We start from the raw sequence: 24915 nt of genomic DNA, 5'->3' as shown, positions 1-24915 counted from the left end.
AGTTTAAAATAAAAATAGTTACCCTTTTGACGTTGCTCTGTTTCATTTAAATACCTTTTTAGCGAACGCTTTTTAATTTTTTGACGATCGATTGAAGACATATTTTGTACATCATCTGAAATATATTTCAGCAAAATAATATTTCTTTTAAAGAAAAATACTCAATACTCCCGTACATAATTTACATAATATTGTTATTGTTATTATTATTCATATACAACAATCTATTATCGGAATGATTTTTTTTTAAAAATTATTATAGTTAAATTATGATGATTAACTTTATATTTTTTAGTTAAACTTTTTTTTTAAATTTATGTATAAAATAAAGGTATAACTTACTATGAAAAATAACCGAATTGAAAATAATTACATTTTACCTAAATGTTTATCCAAGTACACTATGATGCTTAGTTAAAATTTATATAATTAATAACTAATAATCTTGATGGTAATGTGACATATTTGAATTAAATTAGTATACCTATATTGAATTCATTATATAATATGTATTTTATAGGTATGACGTCGTAAATGTTTATACCATTTTAAAAATATTCCTATGTTTAATATGTACCATCGTGTATTTTAATGATGAAAGTGAAAATACAACATATTTGTATTTGTGTATAATTATTTTTTTTGTCTCTAAAAGTTGTATGGTAAATTTTTTTAACCATCAAAGTGGAACACAAGAGAGAAATCATTAAATATTAATGAATATTAAACAAATACAATTTTAGTTTTATTTTTAATTCATGACATTTTTATATTTCCTACTTATAGTTTTTTTTTTTTTTTTTTTATAATAGTCACAACTAAAATAATACTTGTATACCTATATAAATATACAACATGTACGTATTGTTATTCTATTTAAATAATTTTCAATAATTTATTGTAATCTGTAATCAGTTTACACCAATATAATAACAACAGGCAACTATAGTATATATTCAAATAGAAATGTCGTTCGAGACTCTCTTGAATATATTTTCCTACAGAAATTCATTAGTTTTCGCCCAAGAGAATTATCTGACGTCCATTACATCTAGTATGAATAAATTGTATACCCAACGATGAAAATTACATCATAATTACCCGGAAAGTCATAAGTAAACTTTCTCTATGAATGAATTTACATTAAACCATCTACAGTATATTATATTATATATATATATAAATATGGTCTTTGTATAAACACTATCTATTATTCACATTTATGTATATATTATGATTGCAACATTTTAATTATTAAGATTTATCATACAACTGTAGTAATAAAAAAAAAAACATTGTATAAAACATCATATTATAATTATAGTATTTAATTTCTGTCACTTGATTACTTGAAAAATAATCTAGGGTACGTCATAGTACCTATTACTAAATTATTTTATAACGACCGAAAACTTTTCCAAACAGTTATGTATATTTTAAATATAATACAATGATTATGATATAAGTTAATATTCATATACATAAGTATATCCAATTGTATTTAGATTCATATTTGTTGAAGTTAAATAAATCGGAAAATAGCTTAATTATCTACTATATGATGTATGATTATTCAAAATAAATTATATCATCATTGTTTATTATTATTCAATGGTTTTAATTCCGTGTACGACGTATACAACGTATACGTTTATCATAAGTTATAAATATAATAATAATCTAAATATTATACACTAAGCTATTTGGTGAAAAATGTATCAATTTTTGGAGTATTGAAATAATTATTTTATGAATCGTATGTATAAATATGTATGTACCTATGTGCGTATGTATTTATAGGTGAAAAAACTTCCTAGGAATACGACTGTAGTGGAATCGGTTTTTAATGTTCTCATTTACCGAAAATGTTTGAATAATGTGTGGAGCGTACATAGGTACCTCTACATCTCTCGTTGACCGTTTTACTACACGACAAACTGTTAGTCGTCAGAGATAGTATATAGTGATAGTATATGTGATAGGTGAGATGAGGACGGGGTGAGGTCTATCGATCTAACAGACAGAAATTTAATCAGCAAGTTTTCCACCACCGGTGGTGGCGTCGGTGGTGATGGCGTGGAGGTGGTGGTGGTGGTGGTGGTGGTAGTGATGATGGTGGTGTCGGTAGTGGTAGTCCAATGGTAGTGTGGTTTTGGCGCGCTTTAATGCGCCGAAATATCGGTTAAGTCTCGGCCAGCCATAAAAAGGGGCTAAATGAAAAATGACCTCTATAGTCACCCGTTCTCCTGTAAACCCACCGTTAATCCGATTTCTCGTTGGTCCGTCACCATAAAATTTTTTTATTTATATTATCACATCCGTGAAACTCAAAACATAACTGAACACACCCACATGTGTCCAATACGATCACTTTCTACATTAAACCTAAACCAGATAAATATTTGTTTCCTCTCTTTCCTCCCCTCTTTATCATTACTCTTAAAAGCGTGTTTATTGTCTGTTGATATTGCGGTACGTTTTTACGGCGGAAGATATGATATTATTTTTATTAAGCTGCCTTTAGATTTTTCGAGAGAATCGAAATGAGTATCGTTAACAGACGCATTTACTATTAACGGTCACGCCAAAAATCACTAGAAGTTGGAGGACAGTGCAGAGGAGTTATACAAACACCCGTACAAACAATATTATTTAAGTCGTTAAAACAAATGAAAAAATGTGCTTCGTAAATATATTGAATCAAATATGGTATATCCTCGGCCGTAGAACTGAAAATTCCTACAATACTAAAAACTAACTCGACGTTGAGATATTAAAAAGTTTTGACATTAAGAGTAAATATTATACAATAATTTAATGAAAATAGTAAAACCTAAATAATATGTAGGTTCTTACCATAAATTAAATTATTTTTTATTCGCAATTGAATTTAATAAATATTAATAATAATACAATAATATAAAATACTAAATTGTTTATTTTATCAAAATAAATGTAATATTGTCTTAACCATTAATAATAGGATAATGGTGTTTTTATTACACTATTAATAATCAAAACGCAAATACCTCCTATTTGATAGTAATTAACAGACGTGATAGAAAATCTTTTTTTTTAAATCGAAACAATTTATTATTATCTTTTTTTCATAAACTAAGATGTAATTTAGTAACCATTATCATGTTATATATAATTTATATATTAGAAAAATAAATACATTACCTTTGTTACGTGGTAATACAAATGTGTATGGCATTATATAATTAAATTTATAGTTATTGAAACTCGAAAATAAAATAAATAAATTATTTACTACTATAATTATACTTCCATGTTTACATAGTTTTTCAATTTATTTATCATGAAATTAACATTCAGAACAATCTCCTCCAGATACAGTTAAAAATTAATAATTGCATTTGTTTAGTTATTAGAGAGTTTATTTAGGACTAGGTGTTCCAGAAAATGTAATAAGTACTAAATAATAAATAATGATACCTACCTAATATAATTTCAAAAAATTTAAAATTCAATATTTCGATAAGATAATAATATGCAAATTAACTTATTCAGACAACATTGATAATTTTATACAATAATATTTAGGATAAAAAATAAAATTATATGCCTAGTTGTTGTTATTTACATTGAAAAATATAGAAACAAATTGTGTAGGTAAATGAATAACATATTTTTAAACAAAATAGGCATACTTAAAAAATATTTTTAATTGGTAATTATATCCCTTATACTTTTATTTTATCTATAAATAGATATATTTTTGCGAAAAAATTATTGATTGAAAATGTAATTCCCTTCTTAACCTACAATTTTATGCGCTACAAAAATAATTTTGATTAGACATTTAAAAACTATAAAATATTTTAATTTAAAAAAGATAGGTATATAGAATGGTACAGGATCAAAATTTATTTGCGGAAGAATCGTGGATGTGGAGTATTAGGTAACTACTACAAAAGAAGGAAGAGATGTCGATAATAATAATGAATATAAATATTATCATGAAGTACAAACAAGATGGTCGGATGTCTGGTTATGATATCTGGTAATAATAACCACGTAATAAAATCTTATGGTTATGGGTTCACTTATTATATATAGAATTTTTTTTTAAATATACTATTATATACTATAATAGCACATATTAAATCATATCATGAATCACGTATTTTTCAATATTCAATGCAAAACCTACAATGGAGATTTTAATAAAAACAATATAAAATATGAATTATAATAATAATCAAAAAAATATTATATGACACGTAGGTATAGAAAACTAGGAAGTAGGTAGTTACTTCTTTAGCTTATATTATAATGCAATTAAAACCATTCGTGATAAAGCACTTCTAAGAACTTGTTACATATAAAACTATATACCTAAGGTAAATTCAGTAACAAATAAAATAAGTTTTATAAATACATTTTTTTTAAAGATTTTTATGGCAACAGATTTATTTGTATTCTTCAAATACGCCCAAAGAATAATTCAATTTTAATAAGAAAAATAAAAAAACAGACATCAAATCAAATAACACTGCTGGGGAGGATAAGAATTGCAGTTTATTTATTTTTAACATTATTTTACTTTTCCTTAGATGGTATTCCCGTTAAATTATTCTGCATGCAACTGAACAAATAACATAATCGTACGAATAAACAAAAATTCCCTGCAATATTGCTAAGGAAACGATCGCAATATCTGCTTGTTGCGCGTGGAATGAAAACGTAATCATCACCACCGATACCATATCTTTTTTCTCCAAATGCATTTTACCAAACAACATTTTTTACATTTGTGCTATATAAATGACAGGTATTGGAAAAGTTTTTTTTTAATACTTTTAAATCCTATACGAAAGTTATAATGTAATAATATTGTTTAATATCAGTGTGCATCTACATGCAGACTACAGTTGAACGATTCGATTTTGAAATTAAATGATATGCACATTATAATATATTATTGTGTTATATGAATATTATATGCCTAATTAAAATTGTTTCATACAGTTAATATCATGTGTTCTATTGCATTGGTAGTTGGTACAAGACCTACTGATTTTAATATCACGTGATACAAGCTGTACGTAGGTTACTAGGTAACTTATAAATATATTTCTCTATGGTATATATTATGTTATATTGTTATACATATTTTATAACTTGTATATATAATATGGTAATTGTTTTATTTATTTGTATAAAATTTTTCTTTTTATTAGTTTTTAACTACTGAGAAATTGAATAGGTAGTATAATGGGTATTGAGTGTACATCATCATTGAGTATAGGTCATAGTTAAATTAGAATTCGATGATTAGTCATTCAAATCATTGCACAGGTAAAACGATTATGATTAGTGTGTCAGAATTTATTTTAATCTAAATTTTATAATATATTTATATATTCATACACACATATGGAAAGTAGAACTAATTTTTGACAAAAATATTGCATTTATTATAAAATAATAACTACTATAACATTATACCATATTAAAGTTTTGTATTGACATAAACTCGTAAGTTGCACATGTACGTAGTAGACGAGTGCACGAAAAGGCCAAAATAATATTTTCTAAATGTTTTCATATAAGTTTATTAATTGGGTTATAAAACAAATTGTATTTCGTTGAAAACTGGTATTTCGTAAATACTATTCTTTTTCCATAATTATTTTTTCTCTCCGATTATTTTGAAGGGAATTTTTACTTTTAACCTCACTTCCCCCAAATTACAAGCAAGATTCAATTTGCTACTAGAATCCACCCACATTGTTGAATATTGAAGCATTTTTACTGCTACAAAAAGTATCTTCAGATACGAAAAGAAATAAAAAACACACATCGTTGTAAAACCAATACATTCAGCGCTCTGCCAGAATCTAAAATAATAATCAAGTACTTATACAAAAATGTGTTTAAGTTTTTTAAAAAAGTCATTGATTAATAATAATTATAACATTTTTACTGCTACATGTTAAATTTTTCACTCGGTTCCACATTTTTTTTTCAAGTAGTGAGTACTACAAAACTTGATTACACAGCAATTTTATAAAATAAAACGTAGTGAGATTGCTTTTATTCATAAATAATAAATATTAATGAGTTGAAATAAATTAGAACAACCAATGACTTTATTTTTACATTTCAAATTAATTATGCCCACGTTAATAAAAATACTTAAAAAAATTTACATACCTATACTATACATACTATTTTTTGCAATTTAAATTAATATTGATATCAGAATATTATCAATGATTCAATTTACTCAAAGTTATTAACACACTTAAATATTTAGAATGCTTGAAATATTGTTTCATTCACATGTTGTTAACATAGAATGTATTCACTTTCTATATTTCTATAAAAATGTTACAGGTTAAGTGCTTAAATTTGATCAAGACAGCGTACATAAAAATAAAAATAAGTTTCATCAATTTTCATACAGTTTGTATGTTATTTAGTATGTTTTCTTTGAATAATTTCTGATTAATATGATTACATTGACTATAATTTCTTGAAAAAATAGCAAACTAGTATCAAATTCCTATGTTACAAATGTATACCCTAAATTATTAAACTATCACAAAACAATTCAAAACACTAGAGGTAGGTATCATATAATATAAACGATGAGACCTATATTGTACCTATTTAGTGTTCTGTATTCACCAAGGACCATCTTTAGGTATTTAAATTGTATTATAGTTGTGAATTATTGTGGTTCGTAATTTAAGATATTTTATAGTCCACTTGCTGACTCTTTTAATAGTTATCATTTATCAACAATTATTCTGTATTCACGTTAAAATATATTTTTGTTGTATAATTTTAATGCAATACAAAACAACATTTTTGGAAACATTTTATATGTCTTCCTATTTTTTTTATCGTGTTAAGATATTTAAATTTTTATTTTTTTTAAATGACAGCGTAAGTACATTTTGAACTTTATGTTCCGAAGCCGAATATTTTTTCGAAAACTTTTGTATAAAAAAATTTAATTTTCAGCGATTATAAATTATTTTATTTTTATTTAATAAGTTATATTAATGCAGTGCTAGAAATGATAAATAGGTAGAAAATTTGTAAAATGTTGGTCTACTATCTCACATAGGTACTTATATTAAATATAGGTTAGTAATTTAAAATAATCATAAAAAATTCTTAGAAAAATATCCTTTTTTGGAATATTAAATTAATAACATAATATAATATGTACGTTTGTCATACAAAAAAGTAAAACAACTTCAAAGTGTTAACATTAAAATTGACAGTATTCTTAAAATTATGAATGTTACACGAGGTAATAAGCATGAACTGTTAAAAGAATCATCATTGATGTATATTGTATATGAGTCAAATATAATATGAATATTATGAGCATAACAGAACACATTATTTTTATCTTATATTAAGTTATATACAGTAGCTTATAAGTTATAAGTGAAAAACAAGGAAGGTCGATGTATACACTTTACATCCATGACAGAGCATTAGGATTTTCAGAATCTGTATTTCGTCATCATTATTTGAAAACGGAATAGGGAAAAAATATTCGATGCCCCAGGGTAAGAAGCTCGTAGTACAATTTATTTATGATAGTGCGGAAGTCTTCCCATGGGTAATCAAATTTAACATATTTTCATTTTTTCCTCACTCGTAAAGCTTAAAAAAGTCAATAAAAAGTTTGGGCATTAGGTAGAGTGAGAGTTTTAAAGCCATACCTATTACTAATGCTATGCTTATGTTGTATAATACTTATTATATTATAATTTACAAGATGATATTAGGTGATATACAAGCATGCTTTACCAAATTTTTTCCTTTAATATAGAATTTATTTAAATATCTATTGTTAAAGACCACATTTTAAAAATTCTTGAGATTTTTGTTCTACTTGAGAAGTACCCTGTGGTGATACGAGTTTCAGTTTTTAAAATAAGAACCTCTTTTATTTTAATTATTTTGGTTGGTAATTTTTTTGAACATATTTTGAACATGAGTATACTTAAAAATTCCAAAAATTTTGAATACCAAGTTACATTATTATAAAAAAATCGGATGATCATACTTGGTGAATGACCCTGAATACAGTTATATAATTAAATTAATTTCAAGTTATGAATTTAAACAAAAAATAATACAGCTAACGTAAATTGTTCATAAGATTTTTTGGTTAAAATATAATGCTATCGATCCTAGAAGAAATTATACTGATCAAAATCATACATTTTTACAGAGTTTAATAAGTTTCCAACACTATAATATTATGTATGTATTTTGTTTTTGCTGTTAAAGAAATATAAAATATAAACGTATTAATGTTTTAATCCTTAATATAACTATAACTAAATAGGTATAAAGGTATATTGTGAATGTTTTCAATAGCAGTTTGGCACCAATAGATAATAATATTTATGTGACTAGAAAGTATGAACGTTGCTATACTGCATTACAAAAATTTCAGTAGGTTAAAAAACTGATTTTAACTATTAATTAGACAGATTTTGTTAAAAAACTGGTATTTGGAATTCTAGTTCTCTCGCTGATTTTCGTTAGTATATTATATTTTCCAAGTTAATTTAAAAATTACAGGTTATTTGTCTAGTTTAGTAGGTACCAACTGGACTAACATATTTTCTAACAGAAACCATCCTAAAAATTGACAGAAAGGAGATTATTTTTATTCTAAAATGTGATGAAAAACACAAAAACAAAAATAATAACATAAAATAAATAATGCAAATCATAAAACCAATACATTCATCGTTTTTCTCAGAAAATAAATTATATTATGGTTGGTAGGATATAATTATAACGTTAATTCAAAAAACATCACGGTCGTTTCCTTGTCATTACACGTCATAATATTGTTTTTGTGACAATATTCTAGACACAAAGGAATTTTAAAGAACCTAATATTAAAACAATGTATAAAACAACAATGAAACAGTAACTTGTAACAATGTTATGATAAAATATTAAATAGAGTATAGTATACATTCCAGAAAATACTAACCAACTCTCTAAGTGTCTTTAAAAAAATCAATATTATTTAATGTGGTTTTCAAACAGTCTATAAAAAAATATATATTTACATACAACACTGTTTACTTCTAACATAATTAAATGGACGAGTACATATTTCTGTTATATTGTTTTAGTTACCTAGGTAGTAGGTACCTAATACAAATTATGTTAATCAGCAGCAGCTTACGTTTTATAGTAGAATAAAATTAACGTTATGAAATATTATAATACACATTGTAAGATAATGTTGAGCTTGTCATACAATATTTATTTAATAACATTAGAAATAAATTAATAATTATTTATAGTACGTAGGTAGGTAGTTATAAAAAGTTTATTCTAAAATTTGTAATCAAATATGTCTTATAATCAATTATAATATTATGTTCTTTTTCAAAATAGAATCACATTTTTTTAAGAATTAATTTTAAATTTTTAACGATACGTTTGGATAGGTACTTTGTATGGATACCGTTGGGTAAGTTTGTCCATAATTACGATTGATTTGGTTAAAATATGGAGATTGACATTATTTGTAATAGTAAAATTCTTTAATAATAATAATAATAATAATAATAATAATAATAATAATAATAATGTGGTATTACAATGGTGCTTATTGTAAGCGCAGTGAGGTGAGATAATTATATGACGATTCTGAAATTGGATATTTAAATTGTAAACAGTATCTATATAGTTCGGATTTAAACATATTAAGCATTTTATTATTATTTTTTAGTTTCTGGATACGATCAATATTATAAATTATTGAAAATTAAAGGTTTTTTCTTGTAAAAGTGTGAACACATTTTCTAGTATAACTGTTTAATAACCTTATATTCAGAACCACCACCTTCATTGATCCGAAATCAAATCTGGGTAGTATTCTAAAAGTTTTTTTTTTTTTGATAGGTCGGTAGTTTCTTTAAGGAAAAATAAAAACTAACAATTGATCCACTTGCACTCATTGTAAGAGTTTTTTTTAGAGATCAAATCACTTTTAAAATATGACAACAATCCTGCACTGAGGGGAGTATAGTGGGACGAGTACAGTACACACGATCAATTAAAGTCCAAATGCATTAAAGTTATTAAAATAATTTAAAAAATACTAAACTTATCTAAACATAATTGTTTAAACAGTATTATGTATTAGGTTTATATTACACTATAGTTAATAATTTCTATACTAAATGAATAAAAAATGAATACATAAATTTATAAGAGTAGTATAAAAATTCAAAAGTTATATTATTTAAGTTGAAAATACACACAATAAATTACCAATAACACGGACTTTTTCACAAATAATTTATTTTCCCCCTATATTCTGTATTTCACAATAATATAATATTATGTACTTTTAGAGTTTTATAATAACCCAAACTGTTGGAAAAATATAAATATTAATCATTGCGATTTCATAAATTTCAATTTTGAATTTCCAACTGTAAAGCCTTTAAGCAATAATGTGATGGTTGGACTATTATTTTCACCTTATTTTTTCGTAAGCATAGTTTCTATTGAATATTTAGCGAGAAAGCTATTCAAACATTTTAATAAAAAAAAAGTTAATATAATCATTCGTTTCACTTTTAGACATGTGGTTTCAATAACGCATGGGTTCGGCTTTGAATGACTTTTAAAAAAATATCCAAAGGGAGGAAAATATATCAATAAGTCATTGTTGCTAACGAAAAGTGTTCATTCATCTGTTAACATATGTAGGTACTCCGTGGCTATAGCGAAATATATCGACGTAATATATCTATACAGGTAAATATGACATATATACACACACTGCATGCGTATACAATATCATATTATTATCACCCTGTCCCCAGGATGACAACGATTAGATACTGGTGAAGGAGAAAAATAACTACGTTTATAATATAATATAATATTTCTTTTTACAGGGTAATCGTCCAACGTCTGAAAATCGATTCTCGAAAGAGCTGAAAATAGTTTAAGCGACAGCAAAAAACCAACCATAGGAAGATTTTTTTTTTTTTATAAAATATAATATATTATTGTAAAAGAATAATTTTAATAAAATGAAAATATTGCATGCATTGTAATATAATATATTTTTATACCTACGCATAATAAGTGTGTGATTTAAATATTATTATCATTATACTATATACATCACGTGATAATGGAAACAAGTTAAAAAAATATATAAAACATTAGACTACATTTTTCGATCTACTTCCATGTTTTAGACACTAAACGGTACAACAAACCCATATTTTACCTGCTGAGCGTTTATGTGGGTGTAAGCAATTTAATTTTTTTTGTGAAAATTGATGGATAACTTGACGTTTAATATGAGGGTACGGTTACATTAACGTAGCTGACCTTGCTGAAAATAAATCAAATCACCAAATCAGAAATATGTTACACGATAATATCATAATGTTTATATAGTTTTTATGCAAAATGAAATACCACAACTTACTATATCAAAATATATAATCACATGAATAATTATTCTAAAATAACATTGTTTGCATAATAGTATTTTCAAATATCTACATAATATAATAATTTAAAATTATTTAACTCGCAATTTGTTTTGAAAATATCAACAAATATTAACAAATATTATATAATATAGCACCTGTATTATAATTTCGTTCATTACTCTTAAGTGTATTGAAATTGAACTACACGCGCATCAATTATTTCAATGATTAAATTATTTTTTACTCTGTAAGCAATATTCGTACTACAGAGTGTTTCATTTCACTAAATATGAAACTGAAATTAAAATATTGATTTGGGCTGAACACATATAATTACTGATCACGGGTAAATTCCTGTCGGAAAATTACAGTGAGAATCGCGTCGTATTCGTTATGTCGAGTACAATAACATACAATTGGTGTATTCCGACGAGGGAGTGTAACGGCATATATAGGGAAGAAAGTGTTTTGGAATGCGATTACTGTAACATAATTACTATAGGTATTATATTGTTATTACGTCGTATGTTTTGTGCGCGTTAAACTGCCTAGGGATACGAAGCCGAGATGACTTTTCAATGATTCCGACGTACGGCACAGCACACAACCCCTGCGGTGGTCCACATAATAATATTATGTAAGATTTGTGCTCAAGACATATTATTATTTTGGTTTTTGCAATGTCAACGGATCTATACAGTAAAACACTGCAGTATTGGATGATATAATACCGGTATTATAGTTATTAATCGTATGGATATTAAAATATATTTTGCTATGCAGTCCAAATAAACACGCCAGCGATTAAAAATATCAAATCGTATATATTGTTTTCACAGAGCATTATGATAACATATAGGTATGTAATTTTCGATGACACGGACAACAACGATCCTACGGGCACACGACGAATAAACATTGACCGAGTTGGGTGTGCTTTTTATAAATGTCTATAATATTACGAACTGTAGTGGTAATTTCCATCTAATATTTTATTGAGTTATATTTCTCAACGATTCATTGATAAATGTCCGTAATAAATTCTAGAAAGATATATATATATATATATAGAGTCAATGAAAATGTATGTGAAAAGCTTAAAAATTATAACGATAAACAATTGTGAACAAAAAAAAGTTTTTCCTACTTTGTTGTGTTGTAACGACGTTGAATGATTAAACAAAATGTATTCTCAAGAACACAATGCGATACATTTACCGATACAATTGCTGTACCTACCTACGCCTTTACTGCAGTGGTAAAGGAATTACCTTGTACCTACATAATTTCGCGTTTTTCCCGTTGTAGGTACCTGAGTTAAATATTCGAACCACTTAAAAAACGTGTATTCGGTAATATATTTGAACGAGTAAACATTATGAATAATACACTGCAGTGCCGATCGTGCAAAGGCGCGTAGGTATACGGAATAAAAGGTGTGTACAAAAATAAAATAAAATACATTTATCCCGCAATGCCCCGTGGCGCGAGATTTATCGGCTCCGCGGTATGACAAAATGGTAACTGCTATGGTATAAGTTGTGTACCTATAGCTACTGCGTGCAAGTCATAGATCGGTGGTGATCTCGAGCCTTGGCCGGGGGTGGAAGAACGCGCTCGTTATGGGACACGACTGCGGAGCCCGTCAAAGCGGTGGTACGTTACTTTCGCATCATTTGTGTCGGAATGATAAAAATATCGTCGTGAGATGCATTCGAGCGGCGTACACTGTGCCTGCGCGGCAGTGGTTTTGTAAATTTATAACTTTCCTCCTTGAAATGTCAACGTTTTAGGATTTTTTTTTTCTTCTTCTGTTACCACCCGGAGGCGTTGACGACGACTCTCCGTGAACGTGGTTTCACCATGTTTCTGTCCCTGCCGACTTTCATTTCCCATGAATTCCGGTCGACGTAATTTAAAGTAAATAAAAATACAATCAATCCGGAGATGGCGAATATGAAATATATATATATATATATATATATATACATGTATTGGGGGTTGATGCCGGAAACAATTCACTAAGTAATTCGATTTTGTGCACTACTGAGAGATTTATTTTTGTGAAATATATGTTCCACTACACAATGGAATAACGATACGTCATGCCAGTTTTAAATGTTATTCACGTTTATTTTGCTAATGAGTTCTGTTGTTCTTTACACGTTGACTATTGAATGTGAAAAGTACGACTTAAACCTTAAGTTTTCTCAATCATACTATACATTATAGTAATAATTTAAAAAAAAAAACATTCCCTAAAAGTTTTGATAGTTATTACATATGTATATTAATGTATACACTATTTGAAATTGTAAAATTTCTCGAACAAAACTTCAACTTAAAAACAAATACATTTTGAAAGTGGTAACAATAAGTTTTCAAATAAAAAAAAGTACATAAGTAAATAACTGGTAGTTTTTGACATTTAACCTAAACATTTTGTTCGTGAAATACATTTTAACCAAATATTTGTTATTATTTTATTGATATTGTTTTATCCAATATTATTGTACGTATTATATCATGTTTTTTATTATGGTATAATATTCATAGTATGATAAAATAATATTTAACTAAATATAATGAAGATTTTTTATTCTACGAAGCACATAACGTTTTGTATATATTGCATACAATTGTTTTTAACGATACGAGTTGTTTAATGATTATAATTAAATTTTTCATTTTGATTTAACATAATATCTATATAAAAACTTTTTATTGCTTTTCGCACTATAAACTAAATAAATATAGGTACACCTAAGAGAGTCTAGGGACCATCCAGTTTCCAAGAAATTTTTCTAAATATTACCAACACTTTAAAGATTAAATTTAAATTAATAATTTAAATAATGTAACCAACAAAATATTTGCATTAAAAAAAAATATATATCAAACCAATTATGATTATCAATTAACTACTAGCTAATGAGAATTATACACTTGTCTGTTTAACAATACGGTACCTAACATATTTATTATTTATATAGGTATTTATATTCTGAAATATAATATATGTATGCATCATTTTATTTATAAGCCATAACATAGGTTTTTTTTTTATGTGAAATAAAATAAAATATTTAGTAATAAATGTTTTCCTCTTGAAAATATTTTTTTAATAACTGTACATTCAAACCCCCCAAAAAAAGCCATTATAAAACCAAAAATTAAGTCTAGCTCATATAATTGATTTTCATTATTAGGATTGGTTTATTCATTAAACTTTCACTTTTTATTCTCATTTTATAAATAAAATAAACTCAATAAATCAAATTTTTATTTTCAGCAGTCTTTGTTTTATTAAATTATTCAAAACAATAACATATTGTGTTACAACTTACACTTATAAGTATAGTTACAATATGCAAAGGATATGATTTATTTTAAGTTAAACTTCCTAATTATAAAGTAACTACCTACTCGGATATAGCCGTATATCCGTATCTTTGGGTAACATATACTGATTTAGACCCATGTTCGTTAACGTAAAAGAAAATACATTCATGACCATTCTACTGACAGTCAAGACACTTCAATTATGAAGGTAAAGTACCCAAAAATCTTGGGTCAATTTTGGTCATTTTGTTAAAAGACACTTCACATTTTAGATTTTTGTCAAAGAAATACAAATATTACTTTAACAATAGAAAAATACACTGAAGGCAAAAAATAAATAAAATAAATTTTCATAAAACGTTAAGCGACAAAATTAGTAACAAAATGTTTGATTGAAATAGAAGAAGAAGAAAGAAAACGAATAGCCACCGTTAGAAATAGTAAATATTAGATGGTAGAAATGTCGGATTCTGCACAGGATTCAATCGCATTATACAGCCTATAGAAATCAATAATTGACCATAATGTTGTGGCAAAAAACATTCATTAGGTTCATTCCCCAGTTGCCTACTATCTCAGTCGTCTGAACCTATGTACACCTAATACTTGTCTCGTAATACGTGCGATTTGTAACTAAAGCATGTTTCGGTCTGGAGGTATAAATAATTGATTGTAACGTCCCGACTAATTAGTGAAACTCACATATTGACGTCGATATAATACCTACAATTAAACTAAACGTATAACTGCATCCAGCTGAAAATGTCAACCATAAATTAGTTCAATTTCATTAAAATATAAACCATAATAATATCCAATAGAATTAATTTATTTACCATATTGCCAATATGAACTAACTATAATAATGTATGTATGTATATGCAAAAAATTAATTAAAAAGGACACAATTTATGTTTATGTGCATGTAGGGTCAAATTTTAGGGAATTTCAAACATATTATAACAAACAAAATTAATGTTTGGATTGGTCAAATCTACATTTTTTTTTTTGACTTTTTACAAAACCTGCTGCAGCCCCCTCAATGAAGATTTTTTTGAAATTTTTTTTCTATCTTTAAAATCTTGGTTTATACAAATTATTATTAGAACATTATCTTGAATGTAAAAATAAATGGTCTACCTGTATTTTTTGAAAATTCTCATACAAATCAAGGTGTCGCATCATTTTCGCGCTTGTCGTGCGTTTTTCACGCTCGAATCGCCGACTAAAAAAAAAATGGTGTGGCACATCGATTTGTGTGGGAACACTACAAGATAAACCGGCGTCACCGTTTTTGGCCAAAATGTACCCTTCTCTTTTCGGCCAGTGTCACTTTTAGGCCAAAATGTACCCTTCCCTTTTCGGCCAGTGTTACTTTTCGGCCAAAACATATTGTTCCTTTTACAATTATAACAACTGAACTTAACAATTTTTATATTTAATTAAATATGATTGTATCCATAAATGTGATTTTTTGATAAATACTCTTACATACAAGTTATAACTGAGTGTAAAAATAATAAAATAGTTTAACATATTATTAGCTTAGTCAAATTAATTAATTTGTAATCGGAAATCTCAATATTTTGACATATTCATGAATTCATATTTTATTATCATAATTATTATTATATACCTTCTTAATATTACCTATATGTATTATATGATTATATTAATTTTTATTCGATTATAATGTAAGTGATAACATTGATTATAAATACTAATATAATATAGGTAATCAATTGTAACAATATGTTTTAACAGTTTATTGCCAATCGTTTTATTTTTTTATTTTTTCAGTTTTTTTTATAGATGTAAGTAATAATATTTAAAAAAAAAAATCACATTTTTGGATACAATCATATTTAATTTAATATAAAAATTGTTAAGTTTAGTTGTTATAATTGAAAATTTTAAAGAAAACTGTAGGTGCTGGCCGAAAAGGAATGGGTACATTTTGGCCGAAAAAGGGGCCGCTTACTTGATAATATTGAACAACGCTTTAAATTTATTTTTAGGATTTAAATTTTGAACAATGGAGTACACTAACATTGAATATTAAGAATGGACATGTTTAAGCCAAAAAATTACCTAAAAAATAGAGATGAACTTTTTATGAGAATTAATAATGTACCTGATATCATTCGTCAAACACCAAATTTGTTGGAAAAAACTTGGAAAAAACATCGTTGAATCAAAAAGTGCATCGAAGTTAACAGGAGTCATATACTCACATTGAACAACTGTAGATAAAAATAGGCTTTCAAAGTAAAGTGTATTTAATTATGATTATTTTACAATGTAACACAACTTTAATGTATGTCAGTAAATTTGACAATTTAAAACTTTGTTGGCCCTAATTTTGTTATTATTTTATCATTTTTATTGGTTGACAATGTAAAATAATACGTTAATGAATTGTGTATGATAAATGACGACAAACAAATATCACCACTGTTTATCTTAAATGTTTTCATACAAATCGATGTGCCACACCATTTGTTTTTTTAGTCGGCGATTTCAGCGTGAAAACACGCAACAAGCGAGAAAATGATTTGACACCTCGATTCATATTAGAATTTTGCCAAAAATCTAACTTGACCATTTATTTTGAAATTTAAGATAATGTTCTAAAAATAATTTGCATAAACCCAGATCTTTAAGATAGAAAAAAAATTCAAAAAAATCTTCATTGTGCCATCACACTGAGTACCAACGCATATTATACTAGTAACCTCATCCATTTCAGAACATCCCGTGTAAAAAATGATTTCTAAATTCTAAAAACAACTAAAAAGGTATAGACATTTTTGCCGAATTTCCTAATTTTATTAATATATTATTTAATAACCAAAAGAAAAATAAATTTAATTTACGATAATTTCCTGGCTCTGGTTATGAATATAAATTTAGATTTTACAATTGCCGCCCATACAATAACAATACTCTACGATATACATATTATGCAATACAAAAAAAAAATATTACAAAAAAAAAATATATAAATAAATAACACTTGTTCGTATAATATTTTAACTATGTGTCATGATTTTTTTTAATGCGTATGCTGCACGTATGGATTTTATATTATTCAAATAAACGATTTATTATTTTAACAAGAATTGGTGGCACAAAATAATGTTGTTTAATATATTATATGTATATGAATTTTTAGAATATTAATTTATACATTAGCGACAGCGTCACTATTTTATATTATACACGATAAAAAAAAAAAATCTTTTGGACAATGTACAGACCTGTGGCTACTTCGATCCCGGTACTTTTCCCGGGTTGGCTTAAACTTGCCGAGAACTCCTAAAATACGGGTAGCGTTTTAAAATATCATTTGGCCAATTTTATGACCGGTTTAAACGGGTAGGAAATCCTGATTTACATCGGTCATCTATTCGGTAATCCAGCGTGATTTACACCCACAAGTTGAAAACACTATAAAACTTTTATCCGTAATTGATTTATTCACAAAAAAAAACTCGCTTATACTACCACTGACTAACGACTTCTTGGCCGGAACTTTTTTCCATTATTAATATTTTTTTTTCGCACCTCTATTTCTCCATCATCCTTTAAATTGTGTGTTTAAAAGATAAAATGTGATAATGGTTTAAAATATTTTCTGCATGGCCTTATATCCAGCGTGCATCTTTAAACAGAACATTGACGGGTTAGGTGTCAAGCAAGTGCAGGGCTGTGTAACAATATTTATGGCTATCAACGTAATGTATTTGTTGATATCGGGTGGACGTTGGATTTAGCTGCACTAAACAGAATGTTTAGTCCCTTCCCGTCCACACAAAGATATCTTATAAATGTGACTAAAAGTGATGCAACCAAAAAACTGCAGTTCTGAAGGAAATTATTTTTCTGTTACGTTTGTAAGTGATTTATTGTAAGCTACGCAATGAAAGTGCAGATTCCAATACACATAATTGTGTGGGGAACTATGTGTAAATGGGGAATTTGTACCGCGTATTAAGAAACATATTATATAGACAAATATCGAATGCATAACTTAATTTAAGTCTATAATGATATTTAATAAATCTTAAGGTCCTCATTCACCAATGAGCGTTTAAAAAAAAATTTTTAATACTTCATACGATTGTGCAGCGTTGCGTTTAGTCTTGCAAGTTTCAATTCTAATATTACTTAAGTCATGCTACACCAGAATATTTTTAATTACATTGTTATTACTTATTGAGGGTGCTTTTCTAGTGTAAACATTGTACAATGTTTTTTCAAAATGTTCACACTGTTCCTGTAACGGATGTCTCATGGGAATGAAAAAAACAAATAAAAGTTACAAAAGTTTGTTACACTACCACAGTACAGTAAGTATACGCCAATTGAACTTTCATTTCGTACAGTCTGATACGTCATCATACCAAAAAACTATTTCAAATCATCGAAAATATCAAGATAAAATAGAAATAAATAATGGTATTTGTTGAGACGAAGTTCTAAATAATGTTTAAAATCATAATACAGAGAGTGAGTGAGAGTATTTTACATAATCATTGTTGGTCTATAAAATGTTAAACTTAATGATAATGATACCTACTAGTAATAATCGTTTATTCGGATAGGTAAGATATTAATATATTATCTACAACGACGTGATTCCAGAGAAACTGGGAAAATTGTAAACTCTGCAGAAAATAGTCGTATTGATTGGACAAAATATAATATATTAAAACTGTTGTGAATATCTAAATAAAAATAAATAGTTTTAATGATCTGTATAAGGGAAAATAGTTTGGTCAAGGCATGAACCAATTTAAATATTGTCATCGACACTTTTTTTTCGAGAAAATCTTTATTGGTATTCAGTAAACTTAATTGTCTTATAATACTAATTATTCATAGACTAATTAACGAACAGGAATATTCTACAAAAAACCCATATGATTATAATTGTGTGGTTGAGATGTTCAGATGTAACAACCGCAATATAGTAGAATATTATGAATTTATTTAAAAAAAAAAAAGGTCAAAGGTATTAAAAATTATCTGCATTTCACACAACAATATTAAGGTTATCCTAGGCATTAGTTTTTTTCGATTATATGTTAATACATTTAATACTTATTTATATTTATTATGATAAATCCCCTGTGAACATTTAACTATCTTAACATTTTAAAATCATGATACGAAAACAGTATTTAACTTTGTTTTACACACTACCATAAACACAGAAAGCCGTTAGTATTTCATAAGGTCTATATTAAACTTAACTGCAATAAATTGTTGATAAAATTATTCAATTGAGAAATATATTAATGTTTACATTTAAACAACGGGTCGTCTTTAAAATAAGAGCAGAACAATAAATTTTCATTTTCCCTATACGATGGTCCATCTGAGATCATAATTTTTGGTTGTCTAATGTGTGATAAAAATTAATCGTTTGGACAGTAGCCAATGAAAATCGAATTTACGTTCCAGTGTCACAAATTTTGTAGCTTAACAGAGAAATGCTTCATGGCGTAAACCATTGTGTCACGAATTTTTAAAAATAAAAATACAAATTTAAAGCTCACGTACACAAATCGTCGCTAATGACTAACCCATTTAGAAGGAACGTTCTCATCGCGTGAAAAAAATAGGGTGCAGGATCTGCGTTCCACCTCTTTTAAAAATACATTTGGCTTTTGGCAAATGTATATATTTATATATATATAATTTATATATACTATTGCGTTAAATGTGAAGCCAGTAAAACGATGCTGTGTAAATTAGTTACATTATAAGTGCATAATTTAACCAGTATTTTTTATGCAAACTCTTTTTATCATTAACTACCAATCTCCATGGGTTTTTATTATTTATTGCTGAACAGTTTAAAAAAACATTTTGTTTTTGTGTTTATTACTTTTAGATTCCGAGAATAGCGAAAAAATTCAAAAATCTATTGGTTTTACAATGATTTTAGTATTTTCTAAGTGTTTTTCCTCGAATACAAGTTTTGAAAGTGCTCCACAAAGTTATATTATTATTACAACCCTGCTATATGTATGGTGTTTATAAGCGCACTTGATCAAAAATTCACTTGATGGTTCAATATTGAAATAAAATTATAGTTTTTGAAGTTTATTGACATAAAGTTTAATTGATAGATATACATTTACATTTTACATACCTACCAATTTGGTATTTATGTACAATGTTGATGTTTGGTGGACTTTTTATATTAGTATACCTATATTGCATGTACTTATATATTATAATATGCACACAGATCGTTAATCATCATGGGCATGTTTAGTTTCTTAAAATGATACGTATTTTGTACTATAAATATATTATTTTGCATATTATTGATGTTTTATTAATATAATTGCCCATTATATTTGCTTGTTAAAATATAGGGGCTTATAAAAAGTTTAAAAAAAAAATTATTTTAGTTTTATATTCACATTCAATTTTGAGCGCATATTTTTTTATTGAACTATTCCCATTATTATTATACAGTATTCATATTGTATAATATTATTTTAAGATAATACAATGAATAATCACATAAATAAATTATTATTGTATACAAAATCTATTTTTGAGCAAAACCTCATTTAATATTTTATAGTAAATGTTCAAGTGTGAATTTTCTGGAAACATGGAAACATTTGCGCGTTACGCTAGGTATCGCTTACATATAGCAAAAATATAAAGGCACGACGCGTCTTTGAGCCACTGTTTTTCTGTACGTTTTTTTATGTATGCATAATTTATTTATCATTATCTAAACATTAGACTATATACTATCAATTTATATACAATCAAGACCGGCCATTCGTACGGTGTTGTTGATAATATTATATTGTTCATTTAGTTTATCACGATATGCGCATAGAGCAACAATACCATAATAAATGTACATCGCGCATGTATACGTATTATTATTATTTTTATATACATTTTGTATTTATTCTTTGTCTTTGCTCGACGACTAGCCGCACACACGTAAGTGTTCCTTTGCTGTTGGTGGGCGATAAACCGTTCCGAATAGGCCTAACGTTGTTAGGTCCGGACACAGGTTATATGTTTTATATGTTCAAGCCCACTCGATGCAAAAGGAAATGCGTTGTGCAACGGGCAATATGGCGGTGGGGCGAGGGTGAGGGGCAAGATGCAGAAAAAAAGGAGAGAAAAAAGACACACGGGGGTTGTTTAATTTAGCGTGGGGGCAATGGGTGTGGTGAGGGAGTACAAGAACACACCATATTGCACTATGTGTTCTGAATACGCTAGACGTTGGCTGTAGAAAATGCGACGTTAATGCGGTACTTTCTCTTCCACTACTACGCAGTCACCGCTGCCGACGTACCACCACCACCCCACGTGTCGCCCACCCCCTCACGCCCGCCGCAGACAGAAAGAATCTCTGACACTGCGAAGCTCTAAAGTTCCCGTCCCTTCATCCCCACTCGGGCGTTCGCTCGTTTGTCCGACTGCTGCTGAACCCACTCCGGTAACGTTTTCATTTTCCATTCTCTACTTAGGTACAACCATTTACAGAATGAAATTTAAATTAACCAACGTTTTGTTTTTAATCCAAAATTTTTTTTGGCGTACCTATAATACCTGCAGCTAGTATTATATAGGTACACGCGTGTATCATATTATTATTACTCGTATTATATTACTGTATCGTGCATTCTTCGTTTGTTTTTAATTAAAATATCGACAACGTAACGGCCACGAGCGTAATGTATAGTTTGCCTCGTGTTGTGTATAATATGTTAAATATAATAGTGTACCTTTAATTACTAGCTCACGCGTTATGGAAGGTTATACGCATTCAAATATTATATATTTAACCACTGTATACAATTGTGTAGATAATATTTAATACTGAATAATATATTACATGACATTACTGAGAATGGTTATCCCAACACGGATCTGTTTATGCGTAGGCATATTTACATTGTATAGGTCAGATGATCAAATAATAATAAACTAAACCATTTTGCACCAATAAATTAGTCAATGATTTCGGTATTTCAAATTTAATTTGTTATATGAAAAACGTAAAAAATATTTTTAAAACGTTTTTATTGTTATTCCTCATGCATTAAAGACAACGGTTAAACCAGTTACTTTAATCCTTGTAAAGTTTTAGTAAGAAACAATAACGCAAATAACAATATTCAATATGATATCTGCGTACCTATATACGCGAGAAATAAGAAGTTCATATAAATGTGCCGGGTTTAAGGGATAAGGGGGTAGTGGGCAAGTGGGAATCTTTGCCCTTGTCGCTGTTATTCTAATGGTTAGGTTAACGTTGTTATGATTAAAAAAAAAAATGAAATATGGTTAAAAACGTATAGTTTACAACAAATTTCCAAACTACCTACAAGAAAAAAATTAAAATAATATTACACATTTGTTATTTAGAAATATTTACCTATTTAAAAACTATTTTTAGCAGTGTTGACGTTTTCAACATCGTTATTAGTTTATAACTAAACAAGTCGTAGGGCGAAACTCAACCTGACTGGATTTTGGGATTATTGTTTGTTGTAAACAATAAACTGTGTAATAAATTTAAAAATTACCTCGACAAAGTTGAATTAAATTTGGAAATGTTTAATTTTATTAAAAAAAAAAATAATTTCGCTATTTTCATAATCCAAATACAATATCAGTTGCTTACCAAGCACCTACATATTGTAATGCAGTTACTTAAGGAACAATGCTTTGGCAAATTAAAATTTGTAAAAATGTCTCAATAATATATAGATATACTGTAATACAAAGCGATTAAACCCTATCTTAATCACTTATTTATACCTAATATTATATAGAAAAAATACAATAATATTTTATCAATATTTATATACATACAATATACTATTTTTATGTGTTATAGTTTGTTTTTTTCTAAAGTAAGCGCATATAGTGTTATGGACGTAACATTTTTACTAACCCGTCAAATATCATAATATAAGCCTAGCATTGATTGTTCACTGTCTATAAATATTCACTTATTATTTAATTTGATACATAACCTAGTAATAATAATAATAATAATAATAATAATAATAATAATAATATACATACATATTTATGTTGGGTTTTTTGTTATTCCGTTTCAGTTGTGTCGTTAAGACTCCTTCTTTGTAATACGGGTATCCGAATTTGGGATGTTTATACGTGCGTAGTATTTTTTTTTTACCCAGTTAAGTTAATGCGAACGTTTCTATACTCTTCTATACTCGTGTTTCTGCGATATAGCCGATTTTATGGTCCAAGTGGTTTCAATATTCAATAACCAATAGGTACTGTTATAGATGTTTTGTGCCCTTTTGAGAAACCAATTACACCAAATAGATAATTCCAACTCCCAGTACCTATAATATTTAGCAGGACCGTTTTGGGGGGGATTTATAAGGTTAATACATTGACCATGATTTAAATTTTATAGCCAATTAAACTAATTACGGTCAAGTAATTGTAAACAATTTAACATTGAATTGTTACCTATATAGAATATCAATAAAATGTTAAAATATTAAAAATAACATTTAATTTTTACAGTTATATCTTGTGAGTATTAGGCTACCGATATTTGTAAGCTGATTTTAATAATTAAGAACACGGTATATATTAAATTAATTGTTCTATTATTTAAAAAATAATTTTACTAACTTAAACATGTTATCAGTTAATTGTATAAATACGTTTTTACCTATATACTCGCAATTGCAACAGTCTACAAGTCACATGTGTTTAATAATTATGCTCTCCGAGCTTATACGAACTGTACACATAAAGTTACTTCGTACTGTCTTTGTTTACACACAGAAAAAACACCAGATTTAATATTTATAACTCAATTACATCAACACATTCCACAACCACTATTTGTACAACCCAGTGAATCTCAATAACCATCCAGTTTCCCGCTTGTGTGGTTTATATTTATGCATCTGTGGATAAAGGAATTTAGTTAGTGCTATCGGAATGGCAGTTGAGCTTGCCTGTAAACTGCCTTATATTTAATCATATTTTAATAAATATATACTGAACACTCAACAAATGTGTAATCTCA

The 24915-nt window shown here is 27.3% G+C and overlaps 1 protein-coding gene across 3 annotated transcripts in view; it reads right to left on the bottom strand.

The window, feature by feature from the left end:
• The window catches only part of LOC103310917 (leucine-rich repeat-containing protein 24-like), a 153721-nt gene that overhangs the window by 89854 nt on the left and 38952 nt on the right, over positions 1–24915 (bottom strand). The window contains exon 2 of one of the 3 annotated variants that reach the window (XM_029491268.1): positions 11282–11389. The exons of the other annotated variants lie outside the window; for them this stretch is intronic. The gene's annotated coding sequence lies outside the window, so the exon portion shown is untranslated. The remainder of the gene's footprint in view (positions 1–11281; positions 11390–24915) is intronic. 3 annotated transcript variants of the gene reach the window in all.

Source organism: Acyrthosiphon pisum, chromosome A3 (assembly GCF_005508785.2).
Source record: "Acyrthosiphon pisum isolate AL4f chromosome A3, pea_aphid_22Mar2018_4r6ur, whole genome shotgun sequence".
Lineage (NCBI taxonomy): Eukaryota > Metazoa > Arthropoda > Insecta > Hemiptera > Aphididae > Acyrthosiphon > Acyrthosiphon pisum.
The sequence above is the reverse complement of the archived record's forward strand: the minus strand, read 5'-3'. Positions and strand labels throughout refer to the sequence as shown.